Source organism: Melanerpes formicivorus, unplaced genomic scaffold, assembly GCF_026170545.1.
Source record: "Melanerpes formicivorus ecotype bairdi unplaced genomic scaffold, bMelFor1.0.p_v2 SCAF_12, whole genome shotgun sequence".
NCBI lineage: Eukaryota > Metazoa > Chordata > Aves > Piciformes > Picidae > Melanerpes > Melanerpes formicivorus.
This window is the reverse complement of record NW_027142364.1, coordinates 2,867,478-2,890,907: the sequence shown is the minus strand read 5'-3', so window position 1 is coordinate 2,890,907 and position 23,430 is coordinate 2,867,478. Positions and strand designations below refer to the sequence as shown.

At 44.9% G+C, this 23,430-nt stretch overlaps 1 protein-coding gene across 5 annotated transcripts in view; it reads left to right on the top strand.

Annotated features, from left to right (window-relative positions):
• Positions 1–23,430, top strand: part of MECOM (MDS1 and EVI1 complex locus) — a 363,007-nt gene that overhangs the window by 695 nt on the left and 338,882 nt on the right. The window lies entirely within an intron of this gene.

The window sequence follows — 23,430 nt, the reverse complement described above, 5'->3', positions numbered from 1 at the left end:
GGGGGTGGGGGTGTCAGTGTGTGCGTGTGTGTGCATAGAGGGGCAGCGGCAGCTCCGCGGGGGAGGCGGCGAGCCCCGGGCGCAGGTAGCCGGTGCGGAGCTACCGGGGCTTCCCCGCTCGACCGCGGGCTTGTGCCAAAAAATCACCTTTCCACCCTCCCTCCACCTCCTCGCCACGAAACCGTTTGGGAGCGGGCCGTGCGTGGGGTGGTGCGGGGCGAGGCGGGGTCGCGGGTTGTCCCGGGTGGGTTTAGAGGTTGGTGGGGGGAAAAGACAGCCGGGCAGCGCGGAGCGGTTCCCAGCCTGCTGGAGTCCCCCGTTACAAGCTGATGTAAATGTTGTAATTTCAGGCGCTTTTCCAGAACTTTTTTTTTTTTCCAGAGTTTGGCCGCCCGAAGGTCTCTGTGCCGCGGGGCTCGGGCTCGGCCGTCCACACGCAAAGCCCGACTCCGCTCATTATTTGCCTTACGCTCACCCCATCTGTTTCTCTTTTATGATAGAGATCTTTGCTTCTAACTGCTGCAGTGCCGGGGCTCTGTTTTTCTTGCTATTTTTCTAAAAAAAAAACCCCAAACCAAACCCCTCAAACCCCCCAAAACCAAAAAACAAGAAGGAATCAAGATCAAAACTCCTCCGGCTTTCGGGTCCGAGTTTAAAAGCAGCTGATGTCTTTATTTTCTCTGACACATCTGGACAAGTTTCAATTGATGTCCATGACGATGGCAACTCGCATTCCGAGTGAAAAAAAAAAAAAAAGGCAGGCAAAAAAAAAAAAAAAAGGTAAATGGGTAAATGTTGCATAAGTTGCGTGACGTAAAAAGCAGATGCTTATTTACTCTTTATTTGTGAAGGGGGTGGTGGGGTGGGAAGAAATAGAGGAGCATGGAAAAAGGAAGAGAAAGATGTCTCCGGATCATCATCAGTTTTTCTGTGAACCTCAACAATAACAGCAGCAACCTGCGTTTGATGAGGTGCTTTTAAAATGGATAATCCAGCTCCCCCCAGTTTGAAAACAAATCAGTTGTTCGATCTTCAGGTTTCCATCGCTGCTTTGGAGCTAATTACGGAACAAAACCTCACGTCCCCCACAAAATCCTTCCCTTGCTTTTCTCGCTGCTAAGAGATGCAGGGCTGTGGCTCCTTCTGCTCCTGCTCCGCGGGCGAGATCCGATCGTCTGTAAAGTTTCTACTCTGAGCTGCGCGTCTTGGCTTTCGCTGCAGGAGCAGCAGCAGCAGCACTTTCCCCCCACCCCAGACAGATGCGTTGCATTAAATAATCCTTTGGTTACAATCCGCTCATAAAGGAAATCATATTAAAAAAGCTGGGATTTATTTTTGGTTTCGAGAGGCTTTCCCCCCCCTCGAAGAGCGTCTCAGTTCGCTGGCAAGTGGCAGAAGGGTTGGAGGCGACCCCTCTGATTTAGTCGTTCGCGAGGAAAAGTTTTCAGCTTTCCAGTCCTTTCTGGCTGGGATGGGAGTAGAAAATATTTTGTAGCCTTCACCCTTTTACATGGAAAACAGTCTAGATCGTGATTAAACGCAATTCTTTTATTATTTCACTTTTACTACTCTTTGCATGAGGGAAAAGTCGTCCCAATTGCTCACAGTCCCTGACACCCCGGGAAGCTTTTCCCTATTCACAGCAGAAATTACTTGGACCGCGCATTGCCTCGGCCTCACTGTAAAAATGATAAGAAATAATTCTGAGGCTTCACCTCCCCCCCAAAAAAAAAAAAATAAAAAAAAAAAAAATCAGAAGAAACAAGAAGAGCCTCGCGGGGCACAGGCAGCGAATTTTTAAATACCCAGCTGTAGAAACAAGGGAGAAGACTCGCTGGATCCTGTCTCCCCGCCACGCTCTCGGGAGGCAGCTGATGCGGCGAGCGGGGCACGGGGGATGGGGGGGTGCGGACCCAGTGGGGTACGGCCCCGGCCGCGCTGCACCTGCGCGGACACCCGCGCTCCACTCCGCGCAGGGGCCAGCCCCCCGGGGCAGCGGCTTTTCCACTCGGGTGGGTTCGTGCCCGCCTGATGAAACCGTATCCCCGAATAACCCCCCGGCCCGGCCCAGGGTAGCCCCCAGCCACCCAGTAGCCTCATAAAGAGACAGAAGGTGATCAGATTAGGGGAACACACGTGAATAAAGGAGGCACTTGTTACTTTTACACTTTATCACCAGTTTTTTACAGGCAATTTAGTGCAGCCAAGGTAGATCCAGATCCCTCTAACCATCTGAGATAGTAAAATAACACTTTCCTAAGTTTCAGCAGGTTTTCCTGCGCCTGTAATTTGCCTCAGTCTAGTACTTAAAAGGCTTGATTGAAAAACAGCGCTGGCGAGTTTATTTGCCTGTTAAAGAGTCTGTTCGGGAATTTGTTTTCGAGCAGGGAAACGTTTGCCGTGCCGGAGCTCTCGGCCCTCTCGCCGAGCCGCTTTATTTGCCGTCGCTTTACCATCGCCTCTGCCTCTTTGCGCCGTTACCGCCGCTGGCACCGACTGTCAGTGCTTGTTTCCCCTCTAGCCCAGCCTCGCCGTGGGGGAGGTAGCACTGGCGGTACCGCGCACCCGGTCTGGCCCGGCACCTCCCCGGGCCCGGCTCGGCTCGGCTTGGCTCGGCAATGTCCAGCCCGGCGGCGTTCCCAGGCGGCGGCTGCGGGAATGGGAGGTTGAGAGAACGGGAGGGACCATCCTGTTCCATGCCAGGCACATTGACACCAGGCACTGCATTAACCCTTGCCACAGGGGAGAGCCTGCGTGGGGCTGTGCGCTCCCTCCTTCTGCCTGTACTTCTAGTTTTCTTCTTTTCTTTCTCTCTACTATTTTCTCTTTTCTTTTCTTTTCTTTTCTTTTCTTTTCTTTTCTTTTCTTTTCTTTTCTTTTCTTTTCTTTTCTTTTCTTTTCTTTTCTTTTCTTTTCTTTTCTTTTCTTTTCTTTTCTTTTCTTTTCTTTTCTTTTCTTTTCTTTTCTTTTCTTTTCTTTTCTTTTCTTTTCTTTTTTTCTTCTCTTCTCTTCTCTTCTCTTCTCTTCTCTTCTCTTCTCTTCTCTTCTCTTCTCTTCTCTTCTCTTCTCTTCTCTTCTCTTCTCTTCTCTTCTCTTCTCTTCTCTTCTCTTCTCTTCTCTTCTCTTCTCTTCTCTTCTCTTCTCTTCTCTTTCTCCTTATTTTTATTCCTTTTCCTCCTTTTTTTTCCTTCCCTTCATTTTCTTCCTTTAAAAGAAAAATATATTTCTTCCTTTTCTTTCCTCATTTGCTTTCTATCTTCCTTCATTTGCTTTCCCTTCTTTCTTCTTCTCTCTTTCCCTCTTTCTCTCTTTCTCTCTCTCTCTTTTCTCATTTTCTATGTTTCTTCCACTGTCTGTTCCTCAGGGCTAGCAGTCACCACTGAATTTGGGGTTGACTTCGTGGTGCTGTGGCTGGCGATGCTGCCCGTGACCGAGCTCTGCAGTGCCTCCAGGCTGCGTCCCGGCCACCCCGGGCCGGCCGCGGTGCAGGGCGGGGAAAGGACACAAAGGAAAAGGACGGTCCGAAAGGCGAGCTGCTGATTAATACAGCCCTGCTTGTAAATGAAAAATGTAACCCTTGTTAATTAACACTGTTTACATGGGGTACAAGAAACTTAAGAAATGTTTCTACAAAGGGGAAGGAACTGTTTACAAAACTCTTTCAAAAGTGTGACATATTGCTGCAGTTCCAGCACTAAAAAGCCAAACACACTTACACGCCTTTGAAGTTGGCTGGCTGAGGCAACATTATTTGACTGGGATTCAGATATTGCTTGTGGGTATAACTAATGGCTTTTACCTAGTTAGTGGGCTGGGAGGGGCGAGGGCCTGGGCGCCGTGGCCATTGGGTCCCTCCAGAGAGCCGGGGCTGGCTCCCTGCCAGCTCTGTACAATGTCAACATTGAATATTTGAATTCCCAGACTCTATTTAACAACTTTCTAAATAAATAAACTCATTGTGTGTCTGTGTTTAAAATTATTTCACCTCTTTCATGAAAGCTACAGCATCTTATTACACCGGCCTCTCAGGCTGCTTTTCCCCCTCTTCCTTCCAAACAAACACAAATGGAGCTGAGCACGAGGGTGTTTTTATTACTGCCTCATATCTCTACCTCTCTCCCCTTCTTTCTGTCTCCTCGTGAAGCATGAGTGGAAGCTGCTCGGACATCCCACGACGTCCTCAGTGGAACTGCTCTACTCACCCTGATATCTAATCGTGACTAAACCCAAAGCCAGGTTCACCATGCTGGTTACATATTAATCATTTCTAAAAGGAGGCCCATGTGAGTGCCATTGCTGCAGCAGTGCCCTCTGCGTGCTCAATCATTTTGGCTGCTGTACCACAGGCGGGCTCCAGGGACAGCTTTCATTGTTGTTGCCATAAATGGCTATTAGTGTTCATATTCACCTATTCACCTACTTATTTAAGTGCACATAAGTGTGCATGTGTCTGTGCTTGCTGTCTATGTGTGTGTTTATATCGCGTATGTCTGTTTATGCCACAAAGATATATTTACATGTGTGTGTATATATCGATATGATTATGAAATACCTATAGATAGTTTGCACATGCGGAGACAGAACCAATCACAGTTAATGCAAGAGCTGGTTTATGGTGTGTATAGGCTCCTGGGGTGCTCACAGCCTGTGTCCTGCTGGCTGTACATCCACGCAGGCTCTGAAAGTTTGTGGGTGCATACTGGAAACACAGAGGATATATCTATATCTATCTATATCTATATCTATATCTATATCTATATCTCTATATCGCTATCTCTATCTCTATCTCTATCTCTATCTCTATCTCTATATCTATATTTCCCTGGGATGCTTGCCAGATGTACTAATTGTGTACTTCTGTGGTGGGATGTAACATATTTACTGACTTCACATGGAAGTAAAGGTGCCCGGACAGAGAAAGTGTTTCTGTCTGTCCTGGAGAGTACAGCTTCCTGATAAAATCAACTAAGTTGCTCAAGAGAAAAAGTGTAATGTATTTTCTGCCAGGACAGGCATGTGGTGCAGCAGGATCAAGGAAAGCATTGGTGGTTGTTTCAGCCCAAGGTGAATGAGGAAAGGACAGTGAGGAAGCAAATGAAGTTTTATGAATCTCAGCTCATGAAGCTTTGTTTACAGAAGTTGCCTTGCTCTGCAGAAAACCACTTTCTAAACAGATGTACTTTAATTTTGAAAGGGCTTGTTCAGACACTTAGTTTTCCGACCAAGAATTCCTGATATTTGTTTGTTTAAAATTTAACTAGGTTTGCTGTCATTTTTTGGAGTAACTCAGTGTTCTTTTGTCGTAATTTAATACAATCAGGTTGACATCATCTCAGTTTAGTTAGGCCAGGAGCAGAAAGGGGTTTAATCCCACATGGTTTTCAAACTAGCAGATACAAGTGCCATAGCATCCAGTGAACAGACCCGGAACTGGACAAATACAGGTTAGAAATACAGTTTATATTTTAAGTAGTGAAGGTATTTAACCAGTAAAACAATTTGCTGAGAGCTGGGTAGACTTCAGCATCACTGGAATTCCTTTGTGTTAATTAAGGTTGGCTGTTTTTCTAAAAAGATATGAGCTAACCCAAACAGGAATTAATTTAGGGAATTCCTGTAGCCTGTTTTATACAAGGGGGACAGACCAGACCACTCTTCCTGGGTTTATAATCTATGCACCTAGTTAAAGCAGTGCTGTTCCGTGTGGAGACATAAGCTTAAGGCTGGGATTGCAGGAATGCATTTAAAAACTAAATGGCCATTAAAAACCTTGGTTCAAGATCTGGCACAAAGTCTTTTCTACCTTTACCACTACTTACCTGTATCACAGGCATCCCTGGAGCCATGCTGGGCTCACCTCTGTCCCTCCATTTAAGGGCAAGGCAAAGAGGGGTTTTGCAAAGATCAGAAGGAGGAATAGGAGTTTACACAGTGAGGTCAGGGTACATAGAAGGGATCTGGGGTCACAGGGATTTGATTGCTGCTCTGCCATGGCTTTCTGGTGGGCTCCTGCCATGTTAATGTGCAGTTGGTTACTACTGCGGTTATTAACACCCAGATCAGGGACCAGACAAGACTGGTATAAATCATGATATAGACCAGTAAGCGTCAGAAAGCACCTCTAGGCCCCCTTTGCTGCTGGGACTGCTGCAGGGAGGTGTTCGCTAGCAGATAAACCCAGCTAAGAAGCATCAAGGTGGGGAAGGGGATTGAGAAGCTAAGAAGTAGATGCTACTATCCCAAGGATTCTGTCTCTTAGCATTGCCATTTTAAATCAAAGCATTAAAATGCTCAGGGTATAATACAACCCTGCCTGATCAGTCATTGACTTCATGTTCCCTCCATTTTGTTTGCATTTTCAGGCTCTAGTCAGGCATTGCCTTCTCCAGTGCTGCTGGAAGAAAAGGCAACGACAGAGCCGTGTGGGAGGAGGGAAGCTAGCCTGCAATGAATATTGTATTTGGTGCTAAATATGTAACAAAGAGAAAGAAATATGAGCAACAGGAGTTGGGGAAGTGAAATACAATTCATTTTATTTCAGGGTTTAATATTGTGGTCTGTTTCAGTGAAGCATTATCTTTTAAACTGGGATATATGCAGCGACATAAAACCCCACTACCTTAAGGGAATGTCCAAGTTTGATCTGCAAAATAAAGGAAATTCAAAGTTAAGGCTGAAATGTACCACATGGCCTCCAAGTCCCAGGAACAACAGGAGGCAAGGAAGTAGCTAGAGGTATGGGCTGCACTTTAAAATGAGTGCAGCAACTACCAAGCCGCCAGCTCTGGTTGCAGATACACAGCACAGTTTGAGCTGGGATTTGTACTGACTAGAGAGAGGCTGGCTCAAGAAGAACTGTGATGATCTCAAGTATTTTTGGAAATCTTGGCTGGTATGTGATGAGCAGGAGAGTTTTATGCTGAAAGAATTGCAGGTCTGGGCTTAATTTAGGTACTGGAAGTGCTCTGTCCCCTTTGGCACCAACAACTTTTGTTTAGAAAATGTTACACTGGAGCAAAATTTTGGTTCAGAAAAGAGAGATACCCAAGTTACAGCTTTATTCCTCTTCTGAAGAATTGCTCCTATGCCTGAATGAGTGCATTACTTTTGAGCCCTGTTTAAGCAGGGCTTTAAACTAAATTTAAATTGCCTGTAAAATAATCTGCAGAATGGAAACTGCCACACAACCATAGCCCTTGCTCCCTGACCCAAGCCCATATTCCGTTGCAGAGCAGAGCGCTGCTCTGTTTTGTGATTACTGTAAGTTGGAAACCAGAAGAGTGAGACTTGTGTGACTAGGTTATTTTTGGCAATTGCATCACCAATTATGTATAAAATTTCACAAAATATGAGTTCTGCCAGTTTGATCTCTGAGAGGGCTATAGAAAACGAAAGCTTTCAGACCCTTGTAACATCATACTATTTTGTCTATTAGATATCATTAGATTAGCAGAGCACTGAGACCTTCCTATCAACCCATCTAACAGAAAATTCCCAGGTGGTTTACATGGAAAAAAAAGGTCATAAATATATATTTGTATAATGCAATTTATTATGGATGTTTATTGTGTGCAGTGGGAAAATGTTTGGTTTCAGCTGATTTTACTGCATAACATGTGCCCTGCTGAAAGTGTTTATACTGTGGCAACATGCAAAGGCCCCAGCAGAACCTGAGACTGGCCAGGCTACATGCTCCTAAAGCCACAGGAAGGCAGAGCCCTTCCCCTGGAAAGCCAAAAGGCAACATCTTGTATGGGACATGTGCAACAAAAAATCCTGGCAGTGGGAGACGAGCTGAACAGTAGAGAAAACTGGAGGAGGGTTCAGGGCAATGTTGTTTACTAAGGAAAATGGGATTAAAATGATACCAGCTCCCAGCAGGTCCCTTTGTACTGGGATGAGGTTCTCACCTGTGTCCAAGGGGTCTTTTGCTTCCTGCATCCCATTTTTATCAAGTCTGCATTTATTTCATCTGGGTTTAGTGAGGAGGGCTCTGTACCCACACCCACTCATGAATCCACATTTACCCTTCTGCAGCAGAAAACAGAGACTAACCCAACCCTAGGGACCCTTCACTGAGATGCTGCAGCAGCGAATTGATAGCTTCAGAAAAGCATCTCCTGACCCCTCTCCTGTGCTTTTGCACAAAGTCCACGTGCTGGCAAGGGTGAAATCATTCCTCAGTTCAAAAAAAATGCTCCAAACCCTCCCCCTGTAGATCCTTCACACATGTATTAACACCAAACTGGCAAAGCCAATGGAAAAGGATTTTACATTTTGGCAGCAAGGCTGGCTCAGCACTCACTGTGGGCCTTATCCCAAACCCACTGGAGCTGAAGAAGGTCGTACTGACTGCTACGGACTTTGGATTTGGTCTAGATGGGAGGAATCTGCTTCTCTTGATACTTGGGAGGAGGTTTATCAGCAGCTTTTACTCTGTGGTGAGCCCCAACATGCAAATTTGTAATAGATACCTGAATTTACATCAGTGTAAGTGAATTAGGTTGGCCCTATAATCTGGCCTTATTTTAGAGTCATTTTAGCCATTACCATGAAATATGAACACCACTGATGGGGAGACTGTGGTGTCTTTTTATGCTTGTTTCCCACCATGACCCATCCATCCCCCATGCTCTCCATCATTCCTGTAGGTTGAGGACTGCTGGAAGATGAGGTGGGTGCTTAGAGGGTGCAGGAGGGGTCCAGCACCCCTGGCTTGTGCTGCAGGGTCTGTGTCCCAAGGACTGTGGTTCTCCAAATAGCTCAATTCTGTACCTTCTAAACAAAGAGCTTTGCTGCTGCAAGCACCTCGTGACTCTGGTAAGCACTCCATTAAATGCCTCCCAATTTCATCTCAGTCAAACAGAGGGTATGTGGGAGACAAGCACTGGCTGCTGGAAAAATATCACCCCCAACTTGTGTAAAACGTAGCTTGAGTCACTGGTGGTGCTTGTATTTTTGTTTTCAAAACCATTTAACATTTCCAATGTTTGACAGAAATGATTAACCTTCCCCTCTTGAAAACTCTTCACAATTTGAACTTACTGTGGCATGTTTTATTTGCTTGCACCTTGGTGAGGAACTAAGCAATGCTATTTGTGAGTTTTAATCCTTCCCATTCTCTTTGTGGCTCTGTATAAAGGGAGAAAAGGAAACATGCTCGAAAGAATTTTGAAGTGATGTTTCTATTTTTCTTGATGTATTTTTGGCTGCAGGGACTGGCATGGAAGATTGGTCTAAGAATACACATCAAAAAGCAAAGGGATATCAGCTGCATCCAAGTTAACAGCACTGCTTTATGGTTTTGCTGTTTCATTGTTGCTGCCTCATAATGATAATTCAAAACAGTAATGAAGACTTGTTAATTGTAAACAGTATTATGTATTTGTTCTAGTTCTTCCAGGTCTTAAGCACTTACTCTCTTTCTGAGTAATTACTATCCAGGAGTTTGTGGTATGTGGTGTGATGGAAGAGAAAGGCAAGGTAACAGAGAAATGAAGAAATGACATACTAGGTCGCTCCAGATGATGTAGATCAGAGAACTCTTGGGTAATGAAGCTGTGCAGTGTCTTTAGGATCAGTGACCAGGCTCATGACAAGAGAAAAGGTGAAATTATCTATATTAAGCCAATGCCCGAAGGGAAACCCAACCCAGTGAGCCAGAAGGGGTGGCACAGAGTTAGACCCAGGACAGCATAACTTCCCAACTGGTGCTTTCACCATGTACCACGCTGAAGGACCAGCCATGGACCAAACCAAGAAGATTTATTTCCAACCTGGCATTATTATTTATTATGACTTGAATTAAAGCAGCGACCGCAGAACCCAGCCAGGACTGGATGCCTGTTGTGCTGAGCTCTGTGCAAACATGGGCAGCCTGCACAGAGCTTAGGCCCTAAGAAATGCAGATTAAATTTCGGGCCTGCTGCCCTATGTATGCAATTACAACATCATTGGAGGCAGTAATAAAATCCCAAGGAGGAATGGATGCTTTGAGGAAAATCCATGGAGTCGGGACTGCAGAGTGCTAGGCTTTCCGCTTGCACATGGGTGGATGTACTTCAGCTTTAATCCCATCAGACCTCTCCCTCTGCCAGCAAATGCCCCCCCTGGCTCCATTTAAGACGACCCTATTATTTTTGGCTGTGTCAGTAACCTTGGGTGACCAAGCTGCATTAAGCTATGAGTATCCTTGCAACATCATCCACTTGCTTTCAAAGAAAACAGCTCTGAGATTTGCTGGGAAGGAAGAGGGCAATACCAGCAGATAATCCAGCCCTATAAAATCCCCATCTTGTGGTTCCAGCCTGCTTTCCACCTGGGCGCTGCAAGAGGGATGTGAGCAGTGTGGCTGGCAAGTGCCAGCAACCAAAAAGTCCCCCAAGCCTATAAGGTTTATTAAGGTTCTTTTTAAGTCTATGCCAATAAAAAGGGTCCACACAACCTCTGAGTGAGGCTTCATAAGATTAGTTTTACATTCAGATAATTTGGAGCCAAAACGTCACAGAGTTCACATAGAGAAATACCCCACGGAGCATCACAAACTGCAAAGAAAATACTTTGAGGAAGGAGAGGACTGATAATTTTATGGCTTTCTTAGAAGTTAGACGGTAAAATAGGCTTTATTTAGCAGTTCCCTAAATTCTGATTGCAATTTTGTTACTAGTACAATGGTTTTAAATCTAATATTTTGTCAATAGAGAGAAATCGCAGAAGCCAAGGTGCTGTGGCTTTGTGGACAACATGGACCTGCTGTGGGAAGCAGTGTCATGCACTCCTGGTTCCTAAAATGTCTGATTTTTGGATCAAACCACTGGGCAGGACATGGCAGCAGCACTCTGGTCTGCTGCAAAAAGCTGTACATTAAGCCCAGCATGGCTGGGTAGCTCTTGGAAGGAATAGTCCTTTTACAGCTAACTGAATAGTTTGACCCAGGTCCAGGGATGAGCAACATACACTTATTCTTGAAGGACAAGGTATTCCTAATTATTTAAGAGCCCTGATTTTTACAGGTGAGGTGATCCTCACAATCTCAGGGCCCATTGGCCAAAATGAAGGCTGTTAAAATCATTTGTCCCTTAGCCTTTAGCCCCAAATACATGCATGGAAATCTAGGCCCAGAATTCCATAGATGAAATATACAAGATAAACCTCCCTTATGTTTGCTCCTCACACAAATCATCATTTTACACCCAGCCTGGCTCATCTTTTAAAAATCTATTTTACAATGCCATAATTCACACTCACTTCTCTTTGGGAAGTCATTTATAAAAGGAAAATTAAATGTGGCTGGGCATCAGAGGGAGCATTGCTGATACATGCAACAACTCAGACTGTTGAGGGAAGTGATTACGGGTATGGGGGAAGATGCCATCTTGACCTTGGCAGTTTGTTTATTAGACACTAAATCACAGACATTTCTTCTCCCAGTTACAACTGGTCTGAGGACTCGGATATAACCTTAAAAGCTCTTTTTGGGGTTTCAAACAGAATTTAGGCTTCACCAGCACTCAGTTCCGTTTATGTAGCTCCAATGAGATAAGGGAATGCAGAGACCACTGTGGGAAAGGAAAAAAAAAGGAGAAGAAAGTAGAGGAAAAAAAGGAGCATTCAATGCATTCTGATGGCTGTATTTCCTTTTCAGGAGGTTTCGCTGGAAGGAAAGGGCTATCTCTCATTGCCAGCAGCAAAGGTAGTGCTGGAAATAAGACGGAAGTGACCAGGCATTAGGCAGGGATGGGGTGAGGGAGAGGACTGGGAGATGGGACATGCCTGATGGATTGCTGCCAGACCCCGAAGCAAAAGGAGACAAATCAGCTCTGCTGACACCTTTCTCCACCAGAATATTAAAGGAATTCAGGACATCTCTTAAGAGATGATCAGTGTGTTTCAAATGCTAAATAGTCTCTGAATACATTGTTCTCCATGGTTTCCTCTCCCCAGTGCTATAGCATTTTGTATGTACATACATGCAAGAACGCAACAAACTAACACGGCTCGATCGTCTGGGTGCATTCTGACCTCCTGCTTAGTCTCCCATTCCAGCGGCTCAGTGTAAAGTAAGGTGCTGGGCTTACTCATCAGATCCACATGCTTCCTCCAGGTTCCTGCTCTGCAGAAATAGCTGTGCTGCTCTGTGGGTCGGTGAAGATCCAGCTGAAGCTTGCGAGGGCTGGAGGGAGCAGTGTTGCTTTAGGCTCTCTGCCTGCAGAGTGACATATCAGAAGTAATAAGTCTGAGCCTGAGCTGATGTCTAACAGCATTGGAGAGTGGGCTGGAAGGCTGAACTCCTGCAAAAATGAAAGCAAGGAATTTAACAGCAGTAAAAAAGAGGTTGAGGAAAGAACAAAAAGGAAAGAAAAGTGATATGAATGGCTAGAAAAACAGCTACATCCAAATAGTAAGCTCTGTTGCTGTATTTGGACACTGGGTTGACTTAACAGGAGTACATGGTGAATAAAAGTGAAGTTTGAAGAAGGTACTTAATTTCAGAAATTACCTGGGTCATCTCAATATAGAAAATATTCTCTGTATTCAAATCTGCCAATAGCTTAAACACATATTCTGCAGGAGGCTAGCAAGAGAAAGTCAGCCAAACTCTCTCACTCTTGGAGTTTCTTGTCCCTTTCTTCTCCAAGATACCTTTCGCCTGACCGTCAGAAGAGCAGAGGCAGACAGAACTTTCCCTGGCCGATCAGATGTGGCCTGCCCAGCCATACCTCCTGTCAGCCACAGGAACCACACAGATAACACTGGCCTGGAGGCGGTTTTTCCTCTTAGCGTGCTTAAAGTAACAGCCCAGAGCACACGGAGCTAGACTGGTGTAAAACTGGCGTGAGTGCAGAACCTGCTTTGGCAGGGGATGGGCTCAATGTGGCTCTGCTGGCTGTTTGCCCTGGTATCCGTCAGGGTGGGGAGAAAGTAGATTCAGGGCAATCTTCACTCCTTCAAGGTCTTCTCTAGCCTCTAACATTTAGAAGTAGAAAATATTTACAGTTCTGTAAAAGAAGTATATTTTCCTCCCTTCTGGATTTCTGGATGTTCTTGGGGACTGTATTCTTCCCTCAGTGTCAGTTGTTTCAGAGCATAGGATCATGGTGAGACAGCCTGGGCTTTAATTTCTGGGAATATCTTTATAGGATTGTTTTCATGGCTACATAACAGCATTATTTTATCTATCCATCTTTCACTCTACTACCCGATATACAGAATTAACAAGACTACCCATCAGTCACTCTTGTGCTTTCAAGCCCTCAGTGCCATTATCAGCTCTTAGGATATCTTTCTAGTATTACACTGATTTTGGTGGCTTTTAAAAAAATGGTATAAAGTGCTTAAAAAACTCTATTGAGATCTGCAACACCAGCTGAAGAGAAGTGAAAGATTAGCCTTGAGTTATATCTTTACTGGCTTCCTGAACATTCAAGTGAGGAAAGGCTGTTAACTAAGTTGTGGAGGTTTTAAAGGAGGGGGGGGAAAAACCAAAACAAAACAACAAAAACCAAACCAGTGTGGAAGAGCAGGACATCTGCTTTTATAATTACACACTAAAGAGCTGGGATGTTGTCCTCTGCAGCCTTTCAGGTTCCCAGGCTGCCCAGCTGATTTCTTCCTGTGGTTGCACCAGTATTTTTCCCAGCTCATGCACTTCACAATGCTGGATGGTCTGAAATATGATGGGATGTAAGGGTGGTGGGAGATACAGGAGTGAAGATTACTCCGTTGAAAGGAAAAAAAGAGATTCCGAGGGTGTGTCCTGCCTCTCTTGAGCTTCACTTCCACACAGCTGAGCAGGGCTGGGGCTGAGCTGTCTTTGGGGCTGTGGCCAATGTGAAGCTGCCTCTTTATTGCCTCAGTTTCCCCCAGTGCTGCCTGTAGTTGAAGCTCTTTCCATCTCCTCAGTGTAATTACATTCTGTAACTGCAGTTTCAAGGTGTTATTCCAGAACTGGTATCAACAAATTCCTCATGGAATTTGGAGAAAGGCTATGAGAAATGATCTGATGTTTTCTTAGGAAATACCTAATTTTCTTTTTTTCCTGCAAAGTTTTCACTTATTTAGTGTTGTGTCTACTGGCATTGATTTTTTTCAGTGTTGGTTACAAAACCCCAAAGCAATGGGAGGAAAACTTTTTTCCCTCCTCTGTGTGCTTTCCAGATGATGTCTGAGATTAGCTCGGGGGAACGACAAATTGCTCTGTTCCCAGCGCAATCTCCCCATCCACAGCTAAAATGTTATGGGAATAGGTGTTGGATGCCGTGTCTTTTTTTCACTTTCTGCTGCAGCCTTGAGTGTCAACACCTCCATTGTTTCCTCTTCCAGCTCTGTGCTTCTGCTGTGTTCTGGGTACTTTCCTCAATGTATAGAAATACAAATAAAAAGCTGGGGGGGGGGAATCATTAATTTCTGGCTGCAGGTTTAGATCGCCAGCAGCCAGCAGCAAAAGCTATTGTGTTTCTTTAGTTTCACACTGTCCAGGTTAATAGCATTAAGAAAGCAGATGACTGAAGATACTCTGAGACTTTCTCTCTTGAAAGCTCACAGTGTGCTGTGTGTGGGGGAGAGCTTTGCCCTTTGTCTTTGCAGCAGTGGAGGTGACTGAATAGCACCATCTCACTGTGGTTTTGGTCAATAAGCAGGCAAAGCTGTGCTAATCCTATACAAGCACCTGATAAAGCCAGCAGAGACAGGCTGTGCCATCCCACAGAGGCTTTGCTGACCACGGTGGGTGCAAGGTGTGTGGTGGAGGCAGTTGCTGTTGAGGAGCATCCTCTGGAGAGGACAGGAATTGCTGAAAGCTTCTTGTGGTGGGCCAGTGGGATTTCCCATGGTGGTGCTGGTGTTTCCCACGTTTATGGGAACCGCAGGCTTTGCAAAGCTAGCAGCCACTCCTGCTCTGAGCAATACCAGAAGCAAGAACCTGTTGATCCACGTAGAGCATGCTAGAGAGTGGTAGGTGACAACTTCTATTCCTGATGACTTTTTAAGATTTATTTTCCCATGAGCATGTGGAAAGGGACTTGCACATCTGATGCCCCAGGTGAAGAAGCAGATGTTTATTAGAGGTTGGTGCACGCACGTGGGTAAAAGTGTCTGTCACTGTGGGCTCTAAGCACCTCTTATCTGGCTTATCCTGTGGCTAGGGGTACAGCATGTGGTGTCCATTTGCTGGACTGGTGAAGTCTGTGGAAAAACCTGGAAGTTAATTTCTGCCCAGGTTGGGGCATTATTTACCATTTGAAACGGCAAATCTGTGTTTGTCCAATGCTAACAGATGTAATGTAAATGAGTTCCTGTGCTCTCTCTTGGTTCTCTAATGGCACTTGTTTATAAGTGCTTGATGTTAACAGCTATTTGATGGTGCCCATTAGTTTTTCCTAGGTTAATGTTATATAATAAAGTGAAGGCTAGCCAAAAGCAATAGTAATACGATAAACAAAAAATCCAAATGCTGGGTGAGAAATGTAATGGAGCGAGGGCTGAACTCTGGTGGGAGTTTGGTTTAATCTAAAGGTTAAAAAATGTTATAATTTGGGTTTAAGTAAATTGGCTCTTCAGTCCCAGAGGTCTTGCTCTTGTACTTCTTGTGCCTCCAAAGCTTCCACTAATGCCGATGGGAGTCTTGGGCGCACAAGAAATGCGGGTTCAGGTACTAAAGTTACAGATTGGCTTGGACCAAAACCCCTAATCCAAATACCTCTGGCTTTTGAAAGCATTTGCCAATTGGATTTGAATCTGGACACAAACATTGTGGCTTGAGCTCATCTGAGCTCACTTACATCTGTGTAAATCTGTAGTATGGCCCCGATCCAGCAACGCACGTAAATATGTGCTTAATTTGACTTCAAGGGGACTATTGTGCGCTTAAAGCTGAGCATGTGTTTAAGTGCTTTGCTGGACTGAAGTCCAAATGCATGGGAGTCAATGAAATTACACCAAATAGTGCAGTGTAAGTGAGATCTGAAATGAACCAAAATGTTTGCATTTCTACCTGGAAATGAACACCCTGTTCATATCCTACGTATCCTGCATGCTCTTTGTCTTTTCATCCATCTGCACATAATGTATTCTTTACGGTAACCTGTCCGTTCAATACAGTAAAAAAGAAATATACTTTGAATTTGCCTGCCCTATTACTCATATTTCATGAAACCTGTTCGTATGCCAAGTGTCTGTTTATATATATTTATACATGTTGTTTCTTTATTGATATTGGCAAGATACAAGAAGAAAAGAAATATTTTACAGTTAAAAACTTGTAAACAGTTTTATCCCCCATTTAAAACAGTTAAAATTCTTTTTTTTTTTTTAATGATTTTTTTTTGTTTTATTTAAATACTTTACCTGACATGGTCAAATTACTTTAACTTATTTTCAATTTTGCCAGCCTGGCCAACATGAAAAAATATTTGTTAAAGATGTGAGTTGGGTTTTAGCTGCACATACACATGTTAAACGTGTTTACAATTAAGTGACATGTGAACATGCCTTTACACTTAACTGCTAAATGCCACTTTTGTGCTTTAAATCCCATGTTTAGTGATTTCCATGCTACATAAAGCTGTCAATGAATATTTTCATGTGAATGCATTAATACCTGTTAAAAGATGGTATATTGCTTGTCGACTGCTGCAGCTCATTGCAAAGAGAACACAAAAGGGTTAATTAAGCCCAGCCCTGCAAAGGTGGCAGAGGCATAGACTAGAACTGGGAATTAAACCCAAAACAAATATGACAAGAAATAGACCTCGTGCCTGCGTATGACGACCACAATGCAGACATAAAGAAGTGTAAGCTGCAAACGTCTGCAGGTTATTAATGAGGTAATAGAAGCAAAATTGGGTATCAGCAGGGTTTGGCTCTCTTTGAATAAAGCAGGGATCTTTTATCTCTGAATTCTCTAGGAAAGACTCATAAGCTGTGAGCTGGTGGTCTAGGCTGTGCCCTTCTTGGTTATGGGAGTTGACTCACGCCATTGAAACTTGCCAGCGTTTTCCACTTAGGGCAACCAGATGTGGGATCAGATGCAGAGAACGGCTGGCTGGGAAAAAGGAAAAGGTCTGCATGGCAGTTTATGAGGAAGAATGCTTTTGTGTGCCTACTTTTGATTCAAAAGAATATTTTGTACTCCAGCCTTGTGCATGTGGAGAGAAGATGCTATTATCTTGCAAAGTCAGTGTGGGGGAAGCAAGTCATGGCAGTGCTAACCCCACTCCATGTCCAGCACTGACCATTGCGGGGTTTGAGCCTGGCTCCTCAATGATATCAGCAGCTTCCCTCCAGATCGACTTCAGTGTGGATGAGAGCAAAGTTTTTATTTAATTTAAGAGTAAACTTGTCCTGAAGATAAAGCAAAGATATTCCTTTCATGACTCTCAAGCTGGCAGCCAGAGGTGCTGCTGATGTATTTCACAGAGCCATCTGCACTGCCCTGATTCCCTCCTCAGCCCTACTGTCACCAAGTAAGTGGCAAAACTCCCATTAACTCTAATGGTGCAGAATTGACCCTCAATGAACAGGGTTTCCCTTTAAGAAAAATCACTGAAGGATTCAATTACACCATAAATGTATTCAGTGGTTGTGAAGTGATTCTGGTGTATGCACAGCCAAACATTGGATTCCTTCTCAAGTAAGTGTCTGGGTGAGGATGGATTACAAATCCTACTCCGAGTTACACCCCAATAACTCCCCCAAAGCTGATGGCATTCCTCCCCATTTCCCTTTCACCAGCAGTGCAGGGAGGCTGAGCTGTATGGTGCCTGTCACATCCTGCTTCTACTTGCCTCCAGTGGAAGCTGGGAGGGTTGGAGCCTGTCTGTGTAGATCTGCAAAGCTCCTTGTGACCCGGAGCAGCACCTGCACTGTGATGGAGGCTGCACCAAAGGTGGTTTTGGCCCTTCAGCCTTTGAAGAGCTCTGGCATGATGTAATCCCAACCCTGCAAGCTGCTGCGGGACCCTCCGGTTGAGAGATGCCCTATAAATCTCGGTCACTGGGTTTTGTTACCTACCTGCTATGTTACATGACTAATGACTTAAGGTAAAGAATGGGTATTGGAGAACTGAGTAATTAACAAAAACATCCTTCTGTGTTTTCTGCTCAGCTTCCGTGACTGGCATTTTCAAAAGCTGGGCAGATATGATTTGTAGCCTCCCTCTTTCACAAATGCTGAAGGCAGGGCTGATTTGAAACCTGGCAATTCCTGAACATTTCCCTAGTTTCCTGCCCCTGCATTTGATGCAGCCAGGGCTGGTTTATCCAGCGAGTATCTGCCTTGACGTGACATTTTCATGCTGCATTTAGTTTTTTCCAGAGCATGGGGTTGCTTTGAGAGCTGCCTGGTGCAAGTGCATTAGCAAAGTGAGCCTGCTATAAAATATTGCTGCATCCAGGAGCCCCGTCAATAGGTCAAGCTATTTGTCCCATCCAGACAGGGTGTCTAGCTCTCCTGGCAGCGTCCCTCTCTTTGCCATGGGAAAACTTGTTTAGCGCTGGGGAAACAATATGTATAAATAGTAATGCCTGAACCTAAACACTCCTGTTGTCCTAATGCGTGGGCTGCTGTGTTACTGGTCATTTTATGACACTTTTTTTTTTGTCTCCCCCTCTGCCCCAAAGGCTGTGGATCCCAGCCTGCAGAATAGCTGCCGTTGAGTGGAAGCATTCCTGCTATTTTCCCCTCGATTCAGAGGAAGCAATGCACTTGTTGTGTTACCTTGGTGAATCGAAAGTGGTTTTCACTTCCCTTAATTAAGCCTCCTTTGGCGCTGGCCCCTCCAAGGTGGAGAGTGGAGCGCACTCAGGAGTGCTACTGCTGATTTGAATTCCAAAATTCCTCTCCTTGCAAACTTCAAAGGCAAGTATATTGCTCTAAGAGGCACCAATTATGTAAACCCTGGGCTATTCAGAATGTTCCATAATTATTTATTTTCAGCAAAAGAGGTTTTAACCCAAACTAGACAGAAAACTGGCGTTTCTCCAGTTATTAGATTCTATTGAAAAAGGTATTAAACAATGGGCAGGGTAACATGGAAGATTAGTGTCCCTTCATCTTCCTGACCTGGGCATGTGTCAGAGCTGTACTGAGCTGACCAAAATTACTTTGATTTGATGGCCATTAAAGGTCAGGAGCAGAATGGGATCAGACGTCTCAGTTGAGGCTGAAGTACACAACATTATATATTGATAGTAATTAAGTTGTTTCATTTAATAAGCACCATCAGATTTAAAGGCATTGTTACAATATCAGGGCGGGAGGAGGAAAGAGGCAGCTGGGATACGGGTTGAAGGCGGGAGAGGGAGAGAGAAAGGGTTCTGGAATGAGTGAAATATGTCCCCAGAGTAATTTTTTATTTTATAAACTGAATGCAAACCTGATGGAGAACTATGGAAATGAGCAGTCATGCTGGATACATACACACACTCTCTCAATATTCCTATACTGTGGGTAATGAAAAGTGCCTTCAGGGATAGGGTGGCCTTACCATTCATCAGTGCCATGGCCTTAAGTGGGTAATAACTAAGAGCTCCCGTATCTAGTGTGTATATAAATTCTAGCTCCTCAGTATATTTGCTGCAGACTGTATTTAATTTATACAATTCCTTAGCTTTAAAGCTGTCAATTGATAACATTCAATCTGTGAGCCTGACTGATAAAAGGGAAGGGAAGAAGTGCTCTCTAGTGGCTACCGCAGGAGAAGGGTGTGGGGGCCAAAGATTCACATGGGGAGCAGAGTGTTGCATCATCTGTCCTTCTCTTTGAGGCTCAGCAACCTCCTCCCCTTTGCTTTTCTCTTCACCCTTTTGGGACATAAAATGGTCCCTCTGCTTGGCAGATGTCTACAGTAAGCAGACAACCATCTTCTGTGAGGATGAAAGTCTCTCTCTTGCCTCCAATAGTGATAGGAATGGCCTCCCCCTGTGCCCCTGACCCTTGTGAATCTGAAAGATGCTGAGAGCGGTGGCTTCCTGTGGGATCATCACTGTGTTTGGGTGGGTCAATGATGGAGCTGACTGGAAATGAAGGAAAAGCAAGACAGGAAAGTAGCCCCCAGTGCAGCAAAATAAAGCAAGGCTGATAAATGATGGTTCTGCAGAAATTAGCTGTCTTGTGGATGCAAGAGTGGATGTTGAACTTGGCCAGCATGTGTAAATGCAAGAGCTGAGTCTGCCCTCAGACACAGCAGTTATGAGGGATGCGAGTCTCCAGACTGAGTGATGTGCCAGTCACTTGAACACTATAAAAAGAGTCAAGCTCCCACACTTCAATAAATTTGGGAAGCTGAAGGGAAAATGGCCAAGCAGTTTGGAATTCAGCTGTGAACCCAATATTGCACATTTTTCACCACACGAAACTAGCCGTTATTAACAGGGAGGTTTGTTCTTGGTCCACATTTCAAATGCCCTTGTGTCAGGGAGGGGCTGGTCCAGAGCTTGGCTCAGCTTTCCTTCATTGTAAGATCTACTGGTTCCTGCTGACCCCAAGCTGCTGCTGGGCTGAAAAGGCATCCCAGGACCTGACTGTTCCACAGGGGACCTCTCTTGTGGCATAGTGACAGCACCCATGTGAGTGGCCGTGGTCACTGCTGAGACTTGTAGCATTTATGAGACTTGCAGGGGTGCAGCTCTGCAGGCACTGGTGACATGGGTCTTCTTGTTGCTGACCTGGTATGAGGCACAGCAGGTGCTTTGTACCTCAGTTTGGGCTTTCTAGGCTGAATCACTTGTTGCTGCTGGAGATTTTGGCCAAGGCATTGGGCAGAGGTATCGGTGGGGCCATGTCATGGGTGAAAGGACAAGTGCTGGTCAAGGCAGGTCTTCAGAAGGTCTTCAGGCATTGTTTTCCTCCACTGTATGGTTACACATCTTACTGATAGAGGGCTCAGCAGGTTAACCTGGCTTTCAGGGTAATTTCTTCCTCTATATGGGACTTTGAGAAATGTTATGGCTTGCATATGGAAGCTTTTTAAAAGTAATTTAATATATTGATTGGGAAGGAGCAATAACTAGAGTGGGCTGGATGGAGACTTTGTAGATGAGGAGCGGAGAGATTGTTGCTCTTATGAAAGAGTCATGTGGTAGGATAGTGGTGTGGGCTTGTGTGTCTGTGGGTTTGTGTAAGAGGAAATCACACTTGCCCTTATGGTCAGAGTTGGCCAGATCATTGAAGACTATCTTTGCAACCTGACCTCCAGGATTTACAAGAAACTCCAAGTAGTGCCTTGAAATGCACTTTGATAATATTCTCTTTAATGCTGAGCTGTTGCATTAAGGTCACTAAAGGTCACCCATTGCTCAGACTGCAGTGTTGTAACTGGATTAAGAGGAAGAGGAGTAACCTAATAGTAGTGCCTTCAAGAGCAGGACAAATGTTCTTGCAGTTAACAAAATAACTAAGCAGGAGGGTCTTCATCCAGATGGTGTTTTATGAGCTCAGCTTTGTTTTGAAATAGCTGAAGCCTTGATGTTACTGCAGAATGGTGCCATGGAGTGCAACTCCCCACAAAGTCTGTTGGCTTCAGGCAATCAAGAGTGGAAACGATTGCGTGAACCAGGAGGTGCTGGGTCCAGCATGGAGCTGTGTGGGATGAGCAGGAAGTGTGGTGTGGGGAAGGCATCCAGGAAAAGGATGCAAGGAGGAGTGGGCACTGTGTTCCTGGAAAGCCAGCTGTGAGGAATCACTCCCAGGCATGGGTGGAGGTGACAACTGGAGGCAGGATGCTTGGTTTGAGCACAGTAGACTTCAGGACACGAGATGCACACCAAAATGGAAACATGCTAGCTGGGCTGGATTTGGGTTTGCTGTGAGTTCAGATTCAGAAATAAAGCTGGTTTTGGGGCTTAGAATGCTCCATCCATGCTCCTTGCTGGAGTCACCATGCTTCTCAGTAGATCAGAGAACTTTGCTCTTGCACACACTCAGTACTTTTCTTACAAAACTCTTACAGCACCCTACATCCATGACCCAACCTTTTCAAGAAGTCCATTATTCAGTCACTGCTGAGCACCTTATTTGAGCAAAATAACTCCATTAGAAAAGGGTCCCAGTGCAATCAATAAACAAGCATCGAGCAGAGATAAACAAACTTGAAACAGGCATCGCAATTAACCTGCTGGGGGGAGAGCAAAACGATTTAGCAATGATTGAACATTTGGCAAAGAAACTTTCAGCCGACGCCTGCTTTGCCCAAACGCTTTTGAAAAATGACTCAAAATGGCATAAATTGCTTGCAATAGCCCCAGATAGGAAACAAGAAAGAAGGAGCATTTGCCAAAGAAGGGCTGCAAGGTCTTGAAGGGCTGTGATGGAAATAAACCTGTTGAAAGCTAAACAAAACCACGTACCACCCCAAGTACAAAAGAAGGAAGGAAGGTGATCACCACGAAATGCTGCTGCGCGGCATGACACCCCTATATCCTTCTAAGAATAAGCCTTCCAGTATATGGGTCAGGAAGCAGAGTGCCTTCAGCCTGGATGCCTAGTGAAAAACAAAGTGATTGTTCGCTGGTATGTTAATATAGCAGGTGCAGTTTTATTTAAACAAGAGGTAGCTATTGTTTTCTGGAAGTGTGGTGATTTACAGGCTCATAGCTTATCCCGGAGGATCAGGGTGTTAAGTCATGTGCGTGTATGTGTGTTTTAGCCCAGGGTGGCCATTCTCCCATCTGCATGTCTGAGCCAGGAGGAACTTACAGGGAAGGGCCCTGTAAGCTCAGGGAGTTTAATTTAGGAGGATTTGTTGGGGTGTAATAAGTAAACTACTGAATCCACATTCACCTGCATTTGGGATGAAAGGGAGGGGTGGTCTTCAGTCCATGTTATGGCCTAGGAGGCTTGTGCATGACCTCAGCTGATTTCAGTGGGATTTATCCATAAGGATTTGTAGGAAGAACTTTGCCTTACAAACATTGCTTGCTGGGCAAGCTGTGGGAGAGAACAGGAATTAACAGATATCTTAATTCCTGACAATTACTTCAACAGAGTACTTCCAGGACTGAGAACAGAAGCCTTCAAAATGCAACACCTGATTTGTGCCTTAGCAAATAACCTGTGATCCGCCTTTCCTCTCTCCCCATCCTTATCAATTTTGCTTTTCTTGAGCTTCATCTTAAGTAGATGGGCAGCAGGAGAAGCCACTTGTCCTGTAGCAGAGATACTGAAGTATGTGGGCTAGAGCCTGGCCCACCCCTAGCGAGAAAGCTGAGCCTCATGGCAAGGGGCATGCTGATGCTTGCTGTTGGGGCAGTTCTATATGTGAGCTCAAACGGGTCAAAAAGCTAATGTGAAGTCTATCTTTGCAAAGAAATATGTTTACTTGTTCTTTTTTTTGTGGGGTGGAGGTAACCCCAATGCACTGGGCTAGTGGCGAGCCAGGTGTCGTCCTGCTTAGCTCCACAGTATCATTTTCATCTTAGCTGTACATTGTCTAAA